The sequence below is a fragment of the Tachypleus tridentatus genome, chromosome 6 (assembly GCF_004210375.1).
Source record: "Tachypleus tridentatus isolate NWPU-2018 chromosome 6, ASM421037v1, whole genome shotgun sequence".
NCBI lineage: Eukaryota > Metazoa > Arthropoda > Merostomata > Xiphosura > Limulidae > Tachypleus > Tachypleus tridentatus.
This window is the reverse complement of record NC_134830.1, coordinates 45,465,430-45,487,038: the sequence shown is the minus strand read 5'-3', so window position 1 is coordinate 45,487,038 and position 21,609 is coordinate 45,465,430. Positions and strand designations below refer to the sequence as shown.

Genomic DNA, 21,609 nt, shown 5'->3' with positions numbered 1-21,609 from the left:
CACATTATAACGCCCCCACGGCTGGGAGGGCGAGCATGTTTGTCGCGAAGCGGGCGCGAACCCGCGACCCTCAGATTACGAAGCGCGTGCCTTAACGCGCCCGTATTAAGCCATTTGTAGTGTAAACTACATGTTATATATCTGTTCCATGCTTTTCGTGTTATATAAGTTAGGTAGTGTTAGTGTTACCACTCGATTCCATCAAGGAACATAGGGCCGCAACCTCTTGCGGTTTCATGAACAAGTATTTAAGTGAGCAGGTTGTTAGCCCACTGCACCGAGCCGTCCCTAATTTAGTAGTGGAAGGCAGCTAGTCATCACCACCCACCGTCAACTCTTGGGCTACTCTTTTACCAACGAATAGTGGGACTGTCACATTATAACGCCCCCACGGCTGGGAGGGCGAGCATGTTTGGCGCGACTCGGGCGCGAACCCGCGACCCTCAGATTACGAAGCGCGTGCCTTAACGCGCCCGTATTAAGCCATTTGTAGTGTAAACTACATGTTATATATCTGTTCCATGCTTTTCGTGTTATATAAGTTAGGTAGTGTTAGTGTTACCACTCGATTCCATCAAGGAACATAGGGCCGCAACCTCTTGCGGTTTCATGAACAAGTATTTAAGTGAGCAGGTTGTTAGCCCACTGCACCGAGCCGTCCCTAATTTAGTAGTGGAAGGCAGCTAGTCATCACCACCCACCGCCAACTCTTGGGCTACTCTTTTACCAACGAAAAGTGGGATTGACCGTGATATTATAACGCCCCCACGGTTGGGAGGGCGAGCATGTTTCGTGCGACTCGGGCGCGAACCCGCGACTCTCAGATTACGAAGCGCACGCCTTAACGCGCTAGGCCATGCCAGGCCCGTTATATAACTTGCTGCTTCTTTAAGTTAGGACTAAACGACGGCAGCAATTTTCTACAGTAGTTCACGTGATCCGAATAGTTAAAGCGATACTCAATAACTGATCAGTTGATAAGCACCAAGTTTTGAAATTCACTCGTAAAAAATAAATATATGTGTTCAAACAAAAGGTGTTCTATAGGATAAAAGGTTTCACTGAAATATTTAACGATTCTACAAACAAACAAACACGTATCAAACGCATGTAAATTATGAGCCATTTTTACGAGGGGGAGGTAAACTGCACATGTGATAAAATGTTTCCGTACGATATACAGATAAGAATATTTTAACTTTACAGTTAGAAGTATTTAAAAAAAAAAATTATAAATACTGACCAGACTTTGTAACAACTCTACAGAATATATTCAAGTTCCGGTTCTTCTGTTTATTAGATACACTGTTTTTTGGTTTTTTTATTATTATTTTGTTTGTTTGTTGTTAAGCTCAAAATTGTACATTTGTTCTACCCATAGGGGGCATCTGAAGCCTAATTTTAAGGTCAAAAGCTCTCAGACTTGTCAGTAAACCACAGGACTGTAGATACGATGCATGTTTGCCAAACTGGTACGTTTTTATAATTCTTATGCAATGTTTAACTACGGTAATAACGTTTGTTTGTAGTTAAGCACAGTGCTACGGAATAGGCTATTTGTGTTTCACCCACAACGGGTATCGAAACTCGATTTCTACCGAGGTAAGTTCGCAGAAATACCACTTTGCCACTGAGGGATTTAGTAACAATTAATATCATTTTAAATATACAACAACATAGCAGTCGAAAATATTATATTTTGGAAATATAATCAATATAAACTTAATATTTAGTGCCAAGCCAGTTAATATATAGGAGGTGGGACTTCGTAAGCGGACCCAGCATTGCCACGTGGTTAAGGTACTCGACTCTTAATCCGAGGGTTGCGGGTTCGTATCCTCGTCGCGCTAAACATACTCGCCCTTTCAGCCGTGAGGGCGATATAAAGTGACGGTCAATCCCACTATTCGTTGGTAAAAGAGTAACCCAAGAGTTGGTGTTGGGTGGTGACGACTAGCTGCCTTCCCTCTTGTCTTACACTGCTAAATTAGAGACGGTTAGTGCAGGTTGCCCTCGCATAACTTTGCGCGAAATTCAAACCAAACCAAACTTCTTTTGCAAATCAAAATTAACGTATTAGAATGTAAAAATACAAATACTGGGTTTGTAAATTTTCACGGTACATTTTGGAGGAATGCGACGTAAAATTTTATTATATAAAATGAATAACTAACTCCATTAATCTGTAATGTACTTAATATTTAATGTTATTTATTGTTGAATTTTAAACAAAGCTCGAGTACCATCTGCGCTATCTAGACTGATAGACTAGAGGGAAAGCAACCAGTCAATAACATCTATCGCCATCTGTTGGGCTACATTTTAGCAACAAAAAGTCGAAATAACTGTGACATTGTGTGACGCCCATACGACTGAAAAGACGAACATGACTGGCAAGAAGTAGGCACACTAGGTAGAATAAGCGTGAAATAATTTTGCTAGGATTTTCCTCTTTCTTTCTTCGTTGTTAAGCTACACAAAAGGATATCTGATCTGTGCTGTGCCTAATATATGTGTAAAAACGGCTGGTATGGGTTGAGAAAATTTTTATGTAGAGGAGTTTCTTTTAAAAACTTTCTTTATATTTTAATTGTTATACTTCACAAGTTCTGATACGTCAGTTATTTTTATTCCTCAAAATCATTAGTTGTGAAGACTGAAAGAAAACAAGTCCGTGTTCTGTACCAAATGAATTAACCAATCCACACATCTCGCTTAACCAGTTTAGCCCTGTACGTTTAATGATAACCCAACTCGTTTCCCTGCTCCTTTTTAGGATATGTTTTAGATGTAGCAAAACAGCGACATTTATCATTCCAGTATTCTCATGATGTATTAGCATATTGTTTTAATGTTGCCAAAAATACATTTCAATTTCAGCTGCTTCAGGAAGTTTATGCATGTGTGTGTGTGTGTATGTATGTATGTATACGTATATATACATAATACACTTGCATTGGTAATCTATATAAATGTGCGGTTTAACTGTCTCTCGCCAACAGTGGTTCAACGGTAATTCTGCAGATTTACCACACTAAAATTCCGGTTTCGATCCTCTTGATGGGAACAGCACACAATTTTATAGTCTTGTACAAAATGGTATTTGTTTTGTTTGTTTTTTTAATTTCGCACAAAGCTACTCGAGGGCTATCTGTGCTAGCCGTCCCTAATTTAGCAGTGTAAGACTAGAGGGAAGGCAGCTAGTCATCACCGTCCACCGCCAACTCTTGGGCTACTATTTTACCAACGAATAGTGGGATTGACCGTCACATTATAACGCCCCCACGGCTGAGAGGACGAGCATGTTTGGCGCGACCGGGATGCGAAGCCGCGACCCTCAGATTACGAGTCGTACGCCTTAACACGCTTGGCCATGTCGGGCCGTACTAAATACTAAATAGTAACAACCAAGCTAACTATCCCCCTATATATCTATTTTTGGTGACCTCGTACGTGAACTCTGAATTGTAGGTTACTTAGCTCTATTCCGTTGCTGCAAAAAATGTGCTCCACACGTTTGGGCTTTGGTTGCGTGGTAAGAGTTACTGTCAAACACACTATTCTTTCAAAGTAGGTTTATGATGAGTGCTGTTGACTAGCTACTCTATTTTATCTGTACTTTCAAAATTACAAAAGGCAATGCGAAATAGTATGTTATGCAGTTTAGGGCAAAAATTTCAAAAAAAAGTATTTTGTTTGTTTATCGTTAAGCACAAAGCTACACAATGGGCTAGCTGTACTCTGCTTACCACAAGTATCGAAATTCAGTTTATGGAGTAATAAGTCTGCAGATATACCTCTGTGCCACTGAGGAAAAATTCCTAGACAAACAAAGTTTTCATTAAACTCCGATGTGTGACTCTTTTAAAAATGTCATTCTGTTTTTGGGCTGGTGTTTACAGCACTCACTCAATCACATTTTAGGTTTCAGTATATCATAACTAGTCTGTATATATTCTTTCATTACTAGAGAACCCTCAACAAGTGTTGATAGTACATAAGGTAGCGCAAATAAGTTCGATTTCAATTGAAAGAGAGAGAAAAAATGAGGTAACAATAAAACAAACAAATTCACGTTCTTCTAGTATGGAACTTTAAATTAGATGTTTTTCATCCTTTACTAGACAGAATTCGACTTTTCCTCGAGCTGTAAGCTCGCTTTCTCTCTTTTCTTTTGGTACATAAAGTTCTTCAGACCAATATGCTGTTAATTTCAAAACTAAAACTTTTGAACAATGTAGTTCGATATCTCAACTAAAAGTGACTCTCTATTTCTAATGCAGTGAGAAGGGGCTGGATCATATCTTGACACATCTTCGATCATTTCAAACAACACAATGTCTATAATGGGAACAGTAGTATAGTAACATGTGGTCTCTTATGCAGGTCTTGCTGGCTTAATAAACTTACTTATTCGAGTAGCAAAGCACTGAGTGGGCGTTGTCTATGTGGCTTTCTGCGCTCAAGGAAATAAGTCTGTCAAGCAGGGTGGGTAGCCAAAGAGTTGGCGGTGGGTGGTGATGACCTTCGCTCTAGCCTTGCACTGCTAAATTAGGGACGGCTATCTGACTGACATACTTTCACTGAAAACAGTAGTGGGAAATTTACTGAAGTTGCAGCATACAGGTATTTGCTTAATTCAGCAAAGCTCTTGTTCACACTGAGACGAACTAATGTGTCTACTACGTGTGTTAAAAATCAGATACTGCTGAAGCTAAATAATAAGTAGAGTGTGTGGGAAGAGCTATACCACAGACAGTAATACTGATTGTTTTAATAAAAGTAAAGTTTGTTGAGTTAATATTGGGTAGTGCCTTTTATGTGGGGATTTAAGTTGAACATAGACTATTTTTAATAATGCATTTATTCCTTATTTTTGCTAATACTTTTCACTGTATTGTTACTTAAGTACTGTATATATTCTGTATTTTTACTTTTTACTTGAGTAAATATTTTCTAAAATAATAGTACTTTTACTGTTGTAAATATTATCAGTGCTTTACCCACTTCCTTGGTGGTGTCTTGCATTTCCACTCAAAGGGGCACTTGGTTCAGGGTTCTTTGTCTTTTAACCTTGGATCTCCTTTCTCAGGACTACTACTGTCATGTCACCCTACTAGCTTGTCATGTTTCATGGGTGAGGACTTCAGCAGCAGATCAAATTATTTCAACCCAAACAGATTCTCCCCACAAAATAGATTCTGCATTACAAGTTTTTTTTCTGTTTGATGGACACTCACTTTGAAACACTGATGATTGGTTGGTTGGCCATTCATTAGAACACACAAATACTGACGATTTGGTCTCCAGTACCTCATCCTTTAGCTTTTGCAGTAGATGCTTTTTTATCAGGATGGAATAGGATTACAACTCTAGCCCTTCCTTGCAATTTGTATGTTACCCATGGTCTTTGATATTATTCATTCTAATCCATAGTTGGGTACTTTTGATAGCACCAGATACACAGCTAAACCCTGGTTTCTGTTTATGCAGTACTTTCATGAGTACCCACCTCGTCTACTTCCTCTTTGACCATCACTCTGAAGGCAACCATCATCTGATGTACACCTAACTATCTGTAAGCTCGAGCTTCAGGCATGTAGATTATGCACTCCTTTATACTACACATTACAGTGTTTAATTTCTAAGACTGCCATATATCTGGATCAACCTTTGCTTAGTCCCTCAATAGAAATGTCATACATGTCACCATTGATGTATTGCGACGAGGTTGAATCTGCTTTAATCAGAAGTTCCAATCATAACTAATTTTTTAGCCTGGCTCTATGTCAAGAATTTTACATCTTTCAAAGTTGCCCTGCATAAGGCAGCCTTATTTAACACCTTTCAGTGATAGAGACAAAATATTCTTTGAGTCCCTAGAACTCTCTGGATTACCTGTTGTTTTGGGTTTTCTCTCCCAAATGACCATTGCAGTTACCTAACTGGTATGTAAAAGTGGCATTACATTCAATTTCTCAACATCCATTTGAGCCCTTGGCCTCACATGCCATGTATTACTTGTCCCTAAAGGTTTATTTTTTGTTGCTGCTGACCTACAGACAGTGCTAGTTGGAGTAGTTTGTGCTGATTATGCACAGGATGCTTCATCTTTCTACCCACGTTCTCTGACAAATTCTTCTTACCCAGTACACTGTCAGCCAGGGAGGGGAATAATTCCTTTTCAACAGTTTATCTGACCAATATTTCTTACTTCATGACCAATCAGATCTTGATATGTCATATCCAGTGAGGGTCTTGAAGATTTTGTTGCCTGCATTAATACCTTTAGAGATGCTAGACAACAATTTTTTATTAATTGAAATCATTAAGTTTTCCAGGATTTACACCCAGTTATGTTAACTAGGTGGGTATGAAATTCAGCCATATTACTTATTCTGGGCTCTCTTTGAAAGTGAGGAAACTTCTGTGAGTCATGTCTAATCAGTAATATGTTACATATTACAATTTTAAATAGCATAAAATTTAATTAAATTGCAATTTAAATTTAGAAGTTACATAAATGTTGATGTTTATCCAATTTATGATACTTACCAACAAGGTTGATACACAAACTTTATTTTTACAAATATATTTTAATATACAAACGGTAACACGATTCATAATAATGGTTATTATAAATGATGATCTGTATAAAAAAAAAAGTTTTACAAACAATATTTAGTCTTCCATCTTCAATGAAACTTCCTTGATACTTTATCAAGGGTTCAAACTGAGAAAGTTAATTTTGAGTTACTGTAGATACATTAATTTAACAGGGAGCTAGCTAGCTCTGTATTCTACTTTTTCTTGCTGGCAACATGCCAAGTTTTCTCCCTCAGAAATCTTCATAGAAACACTAATGCCCGATGTGAATCCACTGAACATAAATGGTTTGTAATGTTCAAAATCCATTAACATTTCTGGTCAAATATCTTAAGTTTACTAGTTAATAAGCATTAATCCCAATTATAACTTCCAAAGCTTATAGTACCCCAACTATAATAAACCAGTCATATATACTGTCTCTTGGTACATCTTGTTGGTTACATTTACAGGCATGAGGAGAATATTGACAATACACTAATGTTTACGTACACATATATTTTGATTAAAGAATCTTCTGCAATTTCAGTGAATAAGTGAATTTCACAATACAGATTTAACAGTAGAACTTATGTAAATTTCTAAATATAAGTTTGATTTAAACAAACATTGATATTAATGTAGATGTTATAAATTAATTCATGACGTCAGATTCCTCACTTTTTATGTCCTTAGTGGCCCAGTTGAATTGTCTGCTGGTGCATATTTTGCAAGCTGGTATATGGACCTCCCTCAATACTTTTATCTGACATTATTTGTATAATCTAACATTATTTTCATCTGAGGGTTTTTGACTACCCCTGTAGCTGTCTCAACCACTTCTGGTAGATCACACAGTGGGGTGAGTATTTTTATTACTATGCTTATCTCTTCTTTACTTTTCAGCATCCCACTCTGTGGTTAGTGTTGCCAAGCAGATATGCTCTTATCAAACTAATTCTGCACTAGCAACCACTATTTTAGGTTTTACACCCAGCTATCTAGAATTAGTTCAGTACATTGTTCATGGAAAAGGGTCCATTGTCTCCTTGAAGCAGAGTGGTCCCATCTTAGGTCTTTGGTTGAGCACAGTTTTTACACATCCTTCCCATAATTCCAGAGACAAGATGAATTTTCCTTCCCTTTCAGTTGGGAATTGAAGATAGGTGTTCATAATTCCAGACTGGACAAGTTCAGTTTGCTTGTTTTGGTCCTGGGGTGTTGTCTTTCAGACTTGTTCAGGTTAAGGAGATTTGTCCACTTCTCTATTGCATACCTTCTTGTTGCGATTTTGGTGGTGTGAAACACATCACTGTATAGCTACAGGTTGAGATACACTCACAAATATATATTTATATATTGCAGTTCAAATGCTCTAGCTACCATTTTGGGATTTTGGGGCCATGGCCTTGTAATTCCAACTTCAAACAGCTGGACCTCAGTTACCTGATTGGGGCCTGGTCAATAGTGATGATAAATCATGTGACATTTAACCCACAGTACAAGAATTAAGTTTTGGGTGAAGAAAAACATGTTTTGGATGAAATTCAGTTCTCCCATCAGGCTGCCAATCTTCTGTTGACACACCCATGATCTATACAGATGCTTTCTGTATGGATAATGCTTTCACTTGCCCCTCCTCCTTCTTAGTGTAGGATTCTAGTTGTAATGTGAGTAAATATATTTTTGAATTTAACATTTTCTCAAATGAAAAATGTATTCACAATAATGCATACTTCCTGTCACACTCTCTTGCCCTTTCTCCCCATTAGATGTTAGAGACTGTGGATTGAGTCAGTCACAAAGAAGCGACAACATTATTTGAATGAGGTGCTTATGTACAGTACCAAGATAGAAGATGCATTGACATAAGTGGAGAGTATCCCAAGACAAATATCACCAAGGTCAATTATGTGGAGTATCAAAGACTGGAGCAAGAGGAAAAAAATCAGATCAATGCTTATATGGGCAAAGGAAGAAGCCCTGGCTATCAAGTAATAGTATGTCAGGAGGAAAGTATTATTGGAAGTACATTTGCAATTTAAGAAAACTGTAAATATAAGGATGCCACTATAGTTTGAATGTTCTGAAGTAATGTTCAAGTATATTCACCCTCTGTGTTAGAATAAAAGTGCACCCAAACAGTATATCAAAATTTCACTTTCAAGTATTGATAGATATCTTTTGAGGAACAAAAAACTTGTATACACAAACCCATCAGGGTATAAGGAGTTACTACTTAAAGTAAAGGAGAATGTAGCTAATCAAGAAAATTTCTTGATGACAGACCTACATCAAATTAGTAACCCCAAATTACTGGTGTCTTATTTCAACAGCAACAATTATGCAAGGATTCAGGGGGGCTGAGTACCTCTCAGGAAAGGAAAATAAGGTTTTGCCCCCCACCCATCATGAATATTGGTGGAAACAGCTCCTTTACCTTCTTTATGCTGGTGAAATGTTATCACCCTGAGTTTAACAAATGATAAACTTAGCCACTTTATGTCCAAGGACTCAGCCATTTAGTTTGTTTATTTTAAAATTTATGCCCCAATGTACCTGTGCATAGCCACCCATAGTTTTAACATCATGGTCAACAGCACTATCACAAACGTTGGTCAGTTCTGATGAAACAGTGAGATTCAACTGTCACTCTTATAATACACCCACAACTACAAAGTGTGTAGTGCATTTTCACAGCAATAGTATGCAAACCATTAACCCTTAAATTCAGTCTTTTAACAGAAACCACTAGGCCCTACTTGACCCAAAGAACATGCAATGAAAATGAGAGCTTCACATTAACAAAATATAACAACTTATGACTGCATACTTAAATGGTACAGGACACACATTTTTTTTTGATATGCAAATATTTAATGTTTTTATTTCAGTTTATTTGGAATGAGAAAAGTCACCTGGTTAAACACATTTTAATTTTGCTTCTTTCAAAAAAGTATGCATGATCTTATGTACTAAATGGTAGTTAGCCATGTTTCTTGCAAGAAAGATGGGTAACAATATATGTAACTAGAAAGTAGTCTTGTCTGTCATTTAATTGAATAATGGCCCAGAGATTCCACCATGCCAGCACAAATGGACAAATGCCACATGCAGAATAGCATTCCATGTGCAAACCTGGCTTAAGTTATTATATATTTTTTAGTATTCTTCTCAGTTAGTCAGATTCATGTTGAAATTTCAGATTACTATGGAATTTATGTATTTTGCAGTGATCTTACTGTTGAGGTTTTGGAGAAATTGTGCAGAGACTTTTAGATCTGTGGTAACATTTGTACTCAGCTTTGTAGTTTACCTTACAAATGGGGACCAGTCACTAGACTGGTGAGGAAAAGATCACTTTTATTTCCTCTCTCTCTTTCTTGCCAGTACAACACATGACAAACACTCTTGCTCTTGGTGGTTGATATTGTTATTGTGCTTTTGTGAATAAATATTATACTGTTACACCTTTCAGTCATACCCAGTTGGTGATCTGAAAGATGCACAGTCACACACCAGACTATTTTTAAGATCCTCTAATTAGTGAGCCTAACTGACTGCTTGGTGAGAGAATCATTCTCAGGAAAATACCACATTTATAGCAACTATATAATATTAACACTATAATAAAATTACTAGAGGTATTTTAATTTTGTAAATCATCACCACTTAATACATGTGTTTTCAAACACTCAGTGGATGTATTTTGAATGGTTCCTTATAAAAATGCATAAACACTGCAGTTTAAGTTGTAAAGGAAAATACAACTATATCATAACAAGGAACAAAGTTTAATATTAAGTATCATGATGGCTGTCATCAGTGTTATAACTGACAATATAAATATTTTTACATGTGTAATGGCTAATTATGATTACAATCTAACAACTCCCTCTATGGAATAATTCTTTATAAATTTAATTTTAGGTACTTGAAATAAATCTGTCATAGGTTGAGTTTATTTATATATATATATATATATATATATATACATATTTGGTAATTAGGGTTACTTGTTTCTTAACTGTTTTCAACATAAAGCTTTTTTAGACAGACATAAAGGAATTATTTTCTCCTCTTCAAATTTGTCAGATATATCTCAAGCTGATACTTCTGCAGAAATATCATATATTTATACCATTCAAGAATTCAGTTGATTTTTTATTTCTGTGTGCAGAGGTTTGTCATTCCCAAAAACCATAATGTTCACAAAACCACAGAAACAGGAGAACCTGCCCAGACAGACAAAAGCAAGCCAGGAGGTTTTATACAATCTTACAAGTTGAAAAAAATCTGGAACTTGACACAAATATCGATTGAAAGTATGTATATTGTATGTTATACATATGTCAGAATCTAGTACTGTACACTATGTGAAATAAGGGAGAATTTGGATGCACAGTATAAGTAAAATAGTACACAATATTAATTAACATTTGTGACATCAGACTATACAAAGTTGTAAATAGAGAATAAACAAGATGCTATAGGAAAAGTAGATACTTAAATAATTTTTATAAAATGCAGTTGAAGTAAGAAATATAATCCAATTATTATTATTTATCAAAAAAGATAACATTGAGGCCTGTTTAATCTAAGCAGTCATAGAATTTAGAAGATTTGTTAAGAGCAGTAAACTGAAGAAAAGTTTTCAAGTACGTGGACAATTTACAATGTTACTGAACTACACTCTGTTTCCCAAACTGCAGAGTACGACTCCTACAGGAGTTATAAAGCATGTACACAGGGGTTACATAAAGTACTAAGAGCTTTTCATTTTTAATAAGTAACAGATGTCCATATAAATCACATTCAGAGTAAAATTGCATTCATTTATCTAATCTTTTTTTTTTTAACCATATAATGCCAGCATTAAATTTACAATCATTAAGTCATGTGGCCTTGTGCTGGTATTCTGAAGTAATATTTTAGTATTAATAACATTAATGGGATTTAAAAGTACGAAAACTTTCAAGGTGTAAATGTTTCTATCAATAAACAACTGTAAAAAAAAAAAGAATACCTGGACATACTATGTCCAGTGGTCAAGAATTTTATTTTTTACAGTTGTTTATTGATAGAAACATTTACACCTTGAAATATAAAAATAATGCATCACAATTATTAAATGCATTTTTTTAGAAAATCTCATATTTGATTATACTGCCATCAATTTTTAAAAGCACTAAAATGGGAGGAATTGTAAAGAGTGTGTTATTATATTATTATTTACTTGTATGTTACAGAATACGTGTATTCTTTATGCAGGGACATCAATTGCATTTAGAGCTGTTGAACTTCAAATTCATCAGAATCAATAACTGGTACAATAGTACATTGATTTATGTTATTTAAAAATTTTTTATAAAATATTCTCCAGTATATAGAACTTTTTCTGTGATTTTAATTTGCATATTGTCTAAATTAAAAATATGTAATAATATTGTATTCCTGTATGCTGTGTGAATGCGTTGAAAAATTACTTCTGATCTGCTTTTAAAGTAATGTATACATGTGTGCCAAATTGACTTAAGTTGCACCTGAAAATTAAATTCCTCATTTTTCTGTGTATTACATGACTTCCATAAACATGTTAAGTAAATAAATTTTATATTATTGAAAAACATAATGTGGTTACTTGACTTACAAGTGCAACATTAACTAAAATAATGCTCTGTGCATAGCAAACAGTATAGCAAAATTCTGCTTTTAAGTGTTGATGGATATTTTTTAAGGAACAAAAAACAACTTGTATATACAAACCCATCAGGGTATAAGGAGTTACTAATTAAAGTAAAGGATAATATAGCTAATCATGAAAATTTCTTAACAGACTTGCATTAAATCAATACCCCAAATTACTGGTGTCTTAAATCAATACCACCAATTATGCAAGGATTCATAATGTCATAAGCTTTTTGAACCATCATTAAAGTGGTACACGAATATTGTTTACTGATATTTATTTGTCACTGTTCAGCTTGTAATCTTTTGTTAAAAATAATGAAAAGGAGAGTAACTTTGGCCAACATCAGTTCTTCTGGCATCTGCACACTATACAATGCCTTACAATAGAATAGTGGCAAGTGGCTCACATATCCAATCCCTAATCTCTTTTTTAAACCACTGAGAAAATACTATCTTGCCTAGGAGTTCTATAATCCTATAAGCTTGCAATTTTTTCTTAAGCTGAGAATTAATTCAATCACCTTATTCAGTTTTCTTTTAACCTATCAACTATTTCAGGATAAGTAATATCTCTTAAATATTCATGTTTAAATACTAAAGAAAAATATACAGTTTAATAACCAAGCCATCCCATAATCATTAGATATGAGCCTTCCTGTATTGTCGCGAGTTCCTACACTGTTTCCAACATCTTGCATACCTGTAACATATTTAAAGAAATTGTCCTATTAAATTTTACATTTTCATCCAACCTTTTTTTATATATTTTTAATTCCAATGCAACCAGTTCTCTTGGTCATCTTTAATCTTCCATTGTAGCAGCAAATTTTGACAATGCTATTTTATGCATAATATTTTCTGTAAGCCAACCTGGTTTTAGCTTACAATCACCATTTTTTTCTGTAAGGAATAAATATGCCCATCTTTAATACTTCAAAATTTATTTTTAAAAGTTTTCTACATGTGATTGATATCTCCAACAGTGGTATATCACAAAATGATGAAAATCATCTTTTGAAAACAAAACCTGAACTTAGGACTAGCCTGGCCAGCCCATTATTCTACCGTAAGATATTTCCTATCATTTTAAACTAAGCTCTCCCATCCTCTCAGTGGCACAGTAGTATGTATGCAGACTTACAACATTAAAAACTGGGTTTCAATACCTATTGTGAGCAGAGCATAGATAGCCCATAGTGTAGCTTTTTTGCTTAACTTTAAACAAACCATTCATTGCCTTGACAATGGCTCTACATAAATGATTTGTTTCCTTTATTCTGCAGCAAAAGCAATAGTGAGGCTACTGAATTCAACAGTCACTAAAGGCTCCAAGTAAGGTCATATAAATAAAGATAATACAAGATTGTGTAAGCTCCAAAGTGTGAATTACTAGCTACCATGCCATTGTTTTTGTGTTTTCAAAATTCTGTAGGCCTTTGACATATGCTAGATCTACCTGGATAAGTTAAAAACATTTGTGACCTCCTGAGCTTGCTTCCCTCCACATCCCAGGGAAATTGTCTACACTACTGATGTCCACTTAATTTAGTTGCCCAGTTCATAACAGGAAATTCTTCTATCATCTAATTAAAATTTGAATTTTTGGAATTTGGAACCAAAATCATTTTTACTTATCTCCATATGTAATAAAACATCAAACCACATTTAAAATCTTTCACAATTATGACATTATTAACAGCTGTAGAGTTTCTTTAAGTGCTCTGAAACAAATTCCAATTAAAACCCAAACTGATTTAATCTCAATACTATTAACTTGAATATACTCACTTAAACAGGATTTAACTCACATTTTTACATGTAAACCCACTCCTCAACTTAGTAATTTATTCCTATTAGATAACTCTGTATTTCAAAGAAAATTCTGTCATCAAAATTCTTCATATGTAATTAGATTTTAGTAATTCCCATTACATCAGAATCATCCCTTCAGATGATTACTATAAAGACATCTATTGTATTTCTTATGATTCTGGCATTACAATAATAAAAATTTAGCCATTTACTAAAATCCTTATCTCCCTCATGATTTTACCCCCCAGTGGCATAGTGGTATGTCTGCAAACTTATATTGTTAGAAACCATGTGTAGCCTTATGTTTAATATCAAACAACAACCCTCATAATTTGACTTAAACACTTCTCAAAATATATGTTTAAAATTAAAACACCTTGCAAACAAGCCAGATCACAAACTTTAAATCTAAACCCTGATTTGGAATAAAATTCCCTTTTCCCATTGAATTAATCAGACAAATCCAAACACTCAACCCATTTTCCTTTCATATTAACCCAAGCTTAATATTCAACCATAGTGATCTACTTATAAATTTCATTCTCACACACATAGTTTGGCAGTATCTCTAAGAGATTAAGTTGTTATGGCTTCTTTAAGACACTCTCTTGATCCCTTGTGCTAATAAGTTAGCCCCTCTTATCCATTCTTTCCTACATTATTAATCTCTATATGCACTAACAAGACTGCATCCCTGCTGACAGTTTACAGATAATTATTTGCTCTAAGTTATTACCTCCACTCCACTACTGCCCCTGGATAACATAATCTAATTCTTTTCTCCCTATTTACCTCATAGACTATCTTATCAACTAGAGAATCACTTGTAGCTATAACCTGAGTGTCAAGTTTTGTTGGCCCGAGAATTCTTCAAAGTTGGTGTCTGTCATAAGTAGGCGATACCTTTCAAAATAAACAGGCAGCCCACAAACCACTTGCTTTAAAATAATGTTAAAGAAAGTCTTAACATATGTACAAAGATTTGTTACACTGTTGGTTATTATATATCCAAAGTCCACACAGTCTGGTTCAGTTATTATAGAATACACTCTGATAAGACAAATTATTCTTCCCTATTCTGTTATCATAATAAAATCACTGATAAATTGAATATGTTACTCTACGGGTTATCACAGTTATATTTGAGGCTTTATATAATTCACTCGAACATCGAAAGTTCACACATTCTTGTTCAGTTACTTTACAACCTAACTGACGAGTTAAATTATTATTCTCTACATTTTTATTACAATACAGTCTGCAATTATTACACTTTTAAAGGTCACTGCTACACACTCTTTATGGCTAAAGTCATTATCACCCAGTCTATTTTTATCTCCTTTTTTGCCCTTAACTTTCAGGTACTTACTTTCTGTACCTGCATGTATTTACAACATGCAACAAAAAATGCTAGTCCTCTAGTGACAACAATACTCATAACGAGAAAAGCCTAGAAGAGTAAGATTACATCAACTGTATTACCAAAAGCCATCTACAACAATTAAACTACATACACAACAAATGAATTCTACAGAATTACATATCTAAACTTGTCATATTTATTGCTTTTAAAATAATTTTTTAACACTTGTTATAAAACTAAATAATCAATAAATAAACTAAATAATAAATTTGAGGCTATACAGTCTTGTATATCCAAGAAAAATATAATATTTTTTTATTATACACAAATATTGTTTTCAGTTCATACTAAAAGTCTTCTTATATGGTCTTAGGGCCAGTAGATTTTTATATTCTAAATTGAAGTCACTGTTTCCTGGCTCTGAATCTATGACAGTCACACTTTCCATTCCCATCTGTGCCTCAGTAGCTGCATCAATTAGGTCTTCTTCCCTCTCAGAATATCTCTACAACAGATTGATATCATAGATCTTGGTCTTCCCATCTACTTTTTCTTTATAGTACTCTATTGATAACTCTCTGCACTTCAAATGACCCTTTCCAATGCAATGTGACTTTGTTGTTGTCAATGGGTAGCAGACATTCTGTGAGATCTTGAAACATTGATCCTTGGACTTATTATCACACAAGAGCTTTTGACTAACTTTGATATGTTTAGCTTTCACAGTAGAACTGCTTTTTAGGTCCAATACAGTACCTTCCAGTCCTCAGTTATTTAGGTCTCTTCCTCTTCTTCTTGTGATCGCCCTTATTTAGGGTACTGCCCCGAATTTTCTCCAGGGAAGAGTTTTTCTTTATGCTTCTTTCAGTTTCCATGGACATACATTTGGGATGCCACTTTACAAAACTTAAAGGAGATCTTAATACTTACTTGACACATGCATATTTTTATTTATTAAAAATAATTTGACGTAAATATGTTTTAGAGATAGAACAATATCCTTTCAGCTTTCACCATATAAATTTTGTAGTATACATAAAATTTTTCTGTAATAGCATAAAAGGATCTGAATATTTTTTTAAAACTTCTTATTTCCTTATGTTCGATATAAAATAAAACAGTGTGTGAACGATGTATGGATCTCAAAAATTAGCTTATTGAACTTTTCTGTTTTAAAGTTTAAAGGTTGTGGCAATGATTAACCATGTAAAATACAAATATATTTGATCATGTCTAAGGGCCTGGCATGGCCAGGTGGATTAATGCGTGCGACTCGTAACCATGCAGGTCGTATCCCGTCGCACCAAACATGCTCGCCTTTTCAGCTGTGGGGGCGTTATAATGTGACTTTTAATCCCACTATCCGTTGGTAACAGTAGCCCAAGAGTTGGCTACTCATATCGGACTAGCAGAACTCCTGCTCTTAGGCTTCTGTCATGGAGCTCGTTTTCTCTTTGGTGTCATTGCGACTTCTTAAACAGTTTGTATAAGCACCTACAAGTAGACTTATCTCTTAACTGGACAATTTTTTGCAGCTCATCATAATTATCGGAACCAAAAACAAAAATATTGCTCAACTGACTGTAATAAAAGACACTAATTCAGTTGCCTGTTTATATGTATCTATTTTCATCATCTGGATATCAACTAATCCCTTGTTTGGAAATTATTTTCAAGTTAATGTAAACATATTTAGTAATTTTCTCTAAACTATACCGGCAACAGTCTGGCAGTGTGACTCTCATATCCAGTATTTAAAGAAATTTGCACAAACATTCTCACAACCGCTTTTCCGGACGTGAAGTGTCGGTTCAAAAATCTCTTCTCCTGTTCGCCTTTGAGATACTTTCTTTCATAGTCTAGCGTCATTAATGCATTTCATCACATCAGGTAATTCTCACATAATATTTCATCATAATGGGCTATACATGTCATTCCTGACATATACAGTAAAACCAGTCTAAGGCGGAATCGCACGGGAACGAGCAAAATATCCGGCGTAAGCAGGCTTTCCGGATTATACAGTGAACATGAATTTCCTTAATTATATGGCCTGGCATGGCCTAGCGCGTTAAGGCGTGCGCTTCGTAATCTGAGGGTCGCGGGTTCGCGCCCGAGTCGCGCCAAACATGCTCGCCCTCCCAGCCGTGGGGGCGTTATAATGTAACGGTCAATCCCACTATTCGTTGGTAAAAGAGTAGCCCAAGAGTTGGCGGTGGGTGGTGATGACTAGCTGCCTTCCCTCTAGTCTTACACTGCAAAATTAGGGACGGCTAGCACAGATAGCCCTCGAGTAGCTTTGTGCGAAATTCCAAACACACACCCCTTAATTATATACAATTTTTGAGCGGCACGTCTTACTTCCCTTCAGCCAAGCAAGTATAAAGTTATTATACTCTTTATGCTGTATTTATTAGAATAAGAACAAAAATAGGCATTCAAAATATGCATAAGTACACAAAAGCGAAATCAAATTTATTTGAAGACAGTGTCCAATTTTAACTTTTTTTTTTTTTTAATGAACTTTCTCGTCAGGTTAAAAGAGAACGCCAATTCTGCGGCCTTTTCATAAAGTTCATTTTCCCCCTTCGTCTTTGCATACAATTTGATACCGTTAATATAACTTAACACTTGCGATGAAGTAGGAATTTCAATTTCTTCACCATCTTTTCCATTTTGTTCATCTTCTGAATCTCTCACACTGTTACCAGTTTCCCAATTATTAACTTCGTGAATCAAATGCCAGTCGCATGATAAAGCTATATCGCACATTATTTGAGTTTATTTCAAGATTTTTAAAACGGAAAACTATAAGGTGTGTGAAATTTTTAACTACACAAGAGAATTTCTGTTTTGATTGATAACTGTAACAAAATATAGCTACTTTAAATGCAAATATTCAACATTTATAGTTTTAACATTAAAAGTTTTGAAACTATTTTAGATAAATAATCACTAGACGCAGATAAGACACAAGTGGTGTAAACATAACATATTAGGAACATTCATGTTCTTTTTAGACCGAAGGAAGTATGCTAAAGTTCTGTGCTGCGTCGAAAAACTAAACTTTGTTTGCTTGTTTCAGAATTTTACACAAAACTATACATAAATTACGTACACATTGTCAAGTTTTTTATTATTAATACACTTAATAATTATATGTTTGTCCCAAATGTTTGCCATAATAGACTGAAAAGAAGGGAATTAACCAATTTCTTGGACTGGTTTTTATTTAATCGAATTATGACATGAGGATGTCACTCTTTTTGCACATCAATGATCACAAAGCGCATTTTCCTGTAACAGGTGAATTACTAGGCCGTTCGAGCAGCTAAAAATGTATCAAAACAGTGACATTGTTAATTAAAATTAAAGTAAACCAAACTTTCACATAAATATATGCAAATTTTCCTAGCTCAGCATATTGGTAGACTATTATAACTTAGCACAGAAGACAATTTAAATAAAAAATGTTTAGGCTACAATGTCATATTGAATCAAAGATTTTAACTGATGTTGGAAAGAAGAGTCATTTAAGCAGAAGGCCAGGTGGTTTAAGGCGTTCGACTCGTAATCTGAGGGTCGCGGGTTCGAATCCCCGTTGCATCAAACATGCTCATCCTTTCAGCCCTGGGAGCGCTATAATGTTATAGCCAGTCCCATTATTCGTTGGTAAAAGAGTAGCCCAAGAGTTGGCTGTGGGTGGTGATGACGAGCTGCCTTCCTTCTAGTCTTACACTGCTTAATTAGGGACAGCTAGCACAGATAGCCTTCATGTAGCTTTGCGCGAAGTTCAAAAAAATAAACAAAACAAAAGCATTTAAACAACATTTTTGACAGATTACTTTTATATCTGAATAAATTTCAAGTGAAACTTGCGTTTATTTTCCTTTTGATATCTGTGTTATAGTCATTTTCCCTATAACATTCCTGAAATGTGTATTTTCAGACGCTTTTAAAGTTACTTGCTGAATATCAATAGACGTTGATATAACATTTCTTTATTATTACGCACATCCAAGAATGTATTTAAGTATTTTGCGTACAACTTACTTAAAGTGGTTTTAGTTATTTTACGTTTAAGAGTTATTGCTCACATATGTTTAGGTGAAATTCTAGTCTTAATTACAATTAAAGTTTTGTTAGGCTTATATTTCGCGCAAAGCTACGAGAGAACTATCTGCGCTAGCAGACGATAATGTATCTGTGAAAGTGTAAATGGGAGGTAGGTAGTCATCACCATCCCAAGTCTTTTTTATTTACTTTTTTTTTTTTTTACCAGTGAACAGTTGGATTGACCGTTACAATGTAAGGCCCGCACTGCTGAAAGGGAGAGTATATTTGGTGTGATATGTAAATTACGAGTCGAGCATCCTAACCACCAGGCCTCTTATAATTTAGAGATTCGATTCCACATTTTTCTTTGCCTTCTCTTTGGGAAAAAAGAAGGATTCATTCCACCGCGGTTTTTTTCATATTTTGTAAAAATTGGTTTGTTTCAGAATTTTCGTGCAAAGTTACATAAAGGCTATTTATTCATAACCGTTCCCAATTTTGAACTCGCAAACTAGACAGAAAACAACTGTTCGACAGCACCCGCTGCAAAATCATATCTGACCAAATAGTATAATTATTCTCATATTACACCCACGGCCCAAAAGCATAGATTCATGTTTTCTTACTTATAATGGATTAGTAGTATTTCAGCTCATTTTTTGTCTGCCATACATTTGCCGCTACGTTCTCTGCATGGTATACAATTAGTCACATTAGTTAATCTGGTCGCAATCTATTATACGTTGCACTGACAAGTACTATCCAGTCATCTCTTGCCTGCTTTCCCCCTCAGGACATCTTCCCTCTTAATTAGAACTCTTGACAAACTCTGACGACAAACGATTTGGATAAACCGTGTACATAAATCTCTTAATGATGAACCTTCCTTCAACTGTCATATTAAACATGCTCTAAATTTTACTGACTTGTTTTCGCTCATTATTTTGCACATGTATAAAATCACTGTATCTACGCGACCATACGGCTTAAGCTCCCACTTCATATATCATGTAATCAAGTTTCTTTTGCATGTGCAAGTATGTATTGTATTTGTCTTATAAATGCAGGTGGTCCTAATAAAGTAACCATTCAGTGCGTATTAAAAATCATAAACACCGATGCTTTTATAAAAATCAAAATCAATACACTCGTATCGCTTCCACAAATTCATTAATTTCACCTGGGTAAATTAAAAATAACACAAGTACTGACTATTGGTAAATCTTATTATTTATTCCCCGTCATTCTTTCTTTATTAATATGTCGTAGGTCATACCACAGTATTTTTATGATCCCAGATTTTTTCATTTTATTTTCAACATTTATAAATTCTTCTCAATCTATTACAAGAAGTAAGTTATAAACTAACACAAGTAAACTTGTTGTTACGCAGTTTACAGGATAAATTTTAAGAAATACCTGTGAATGAACAGTGATATTATTATCTGAAAACCATTGTTGCTTATTTCAGCGCTAAGATACACAAACAGCCTAACTACGCTATGTCCACTGATAGAATCAAACCCTGAATTTTAACAGTATTTCCTTGCGTCTTATTCGCTTAGCCACTGGGAAATTTTCTGAAAACATTAAATGAAAGAAATTTAACACGTTACAATTAGTACCTTTTTTACTGATATAAATACAAGTATGTTTCTGAAAGCAAGATAGCAACAAAGTTAGATGACAACTACCATGTTAAAACATTTCTCGAAACGTAACGATAAACTCAGCTATTATTACTGTAGTTTAGTGCTTAGAAACATTTTGTCAAAATTTGTTTGATAATTCAAACAATACCTCTAAACGTGTGACAGTCAACTGAAATAGTTCTCACACATAAATTATTATACCAATGCGTCTCTACAAATACCTTTCAAGATTATTACAAAATAAGATAATTAGGTTTTGATTAAAATCCTATTTTAATGTTTCTAATTAAATGCAATTCAACCTTGCCTCAATTTAATTATTATTTTTACAGTCAGTATTTTAACCTTCAGTCATGCAATTTATTTTCTAAATACAACTATATTAAGAAACATCGAATGTCAAAGTCCATTTTCCCCAGAGAATAATTGTAAAAATAATTGGGTGTTTTT

At 34.7% G+C, this 21,609-nt stretch overlaps 1 long non-coding RNA gene across 3 annotated transcripts; it reads left to right on the top strand.

Moving 5' to 3' along the window:
- The first annotated feature begins 1,412 nt into the window (after positions 1 to 1,412).
- LOC143252376 (uncharacterized) lies at positions 1,413 to 12,177 on the top strand. Of its 3 annotated transcripts, none has more exons than XR_013028965.1 (3): positions 1,413 to 1,472; positions 10,766 to 10,910; positions 11,857 to 12,177. It is a non-coding gene; the product is annotated as an uncharacterized LOC143252376 (long non-coding RNA). The 3 variants fall into 3 exon arrangements; XR_013028966.1 differs by having other exon boundaries at positions 11,835 to 12,177; XR_013028967.1 differs by having other exon boundaries at positions 1,436 to 1,602; positions 11,835 to 12,177.
- The last annotated feature ends 9,432 nt before the right edge of the window (positions 12,178 to 21,609 follow it).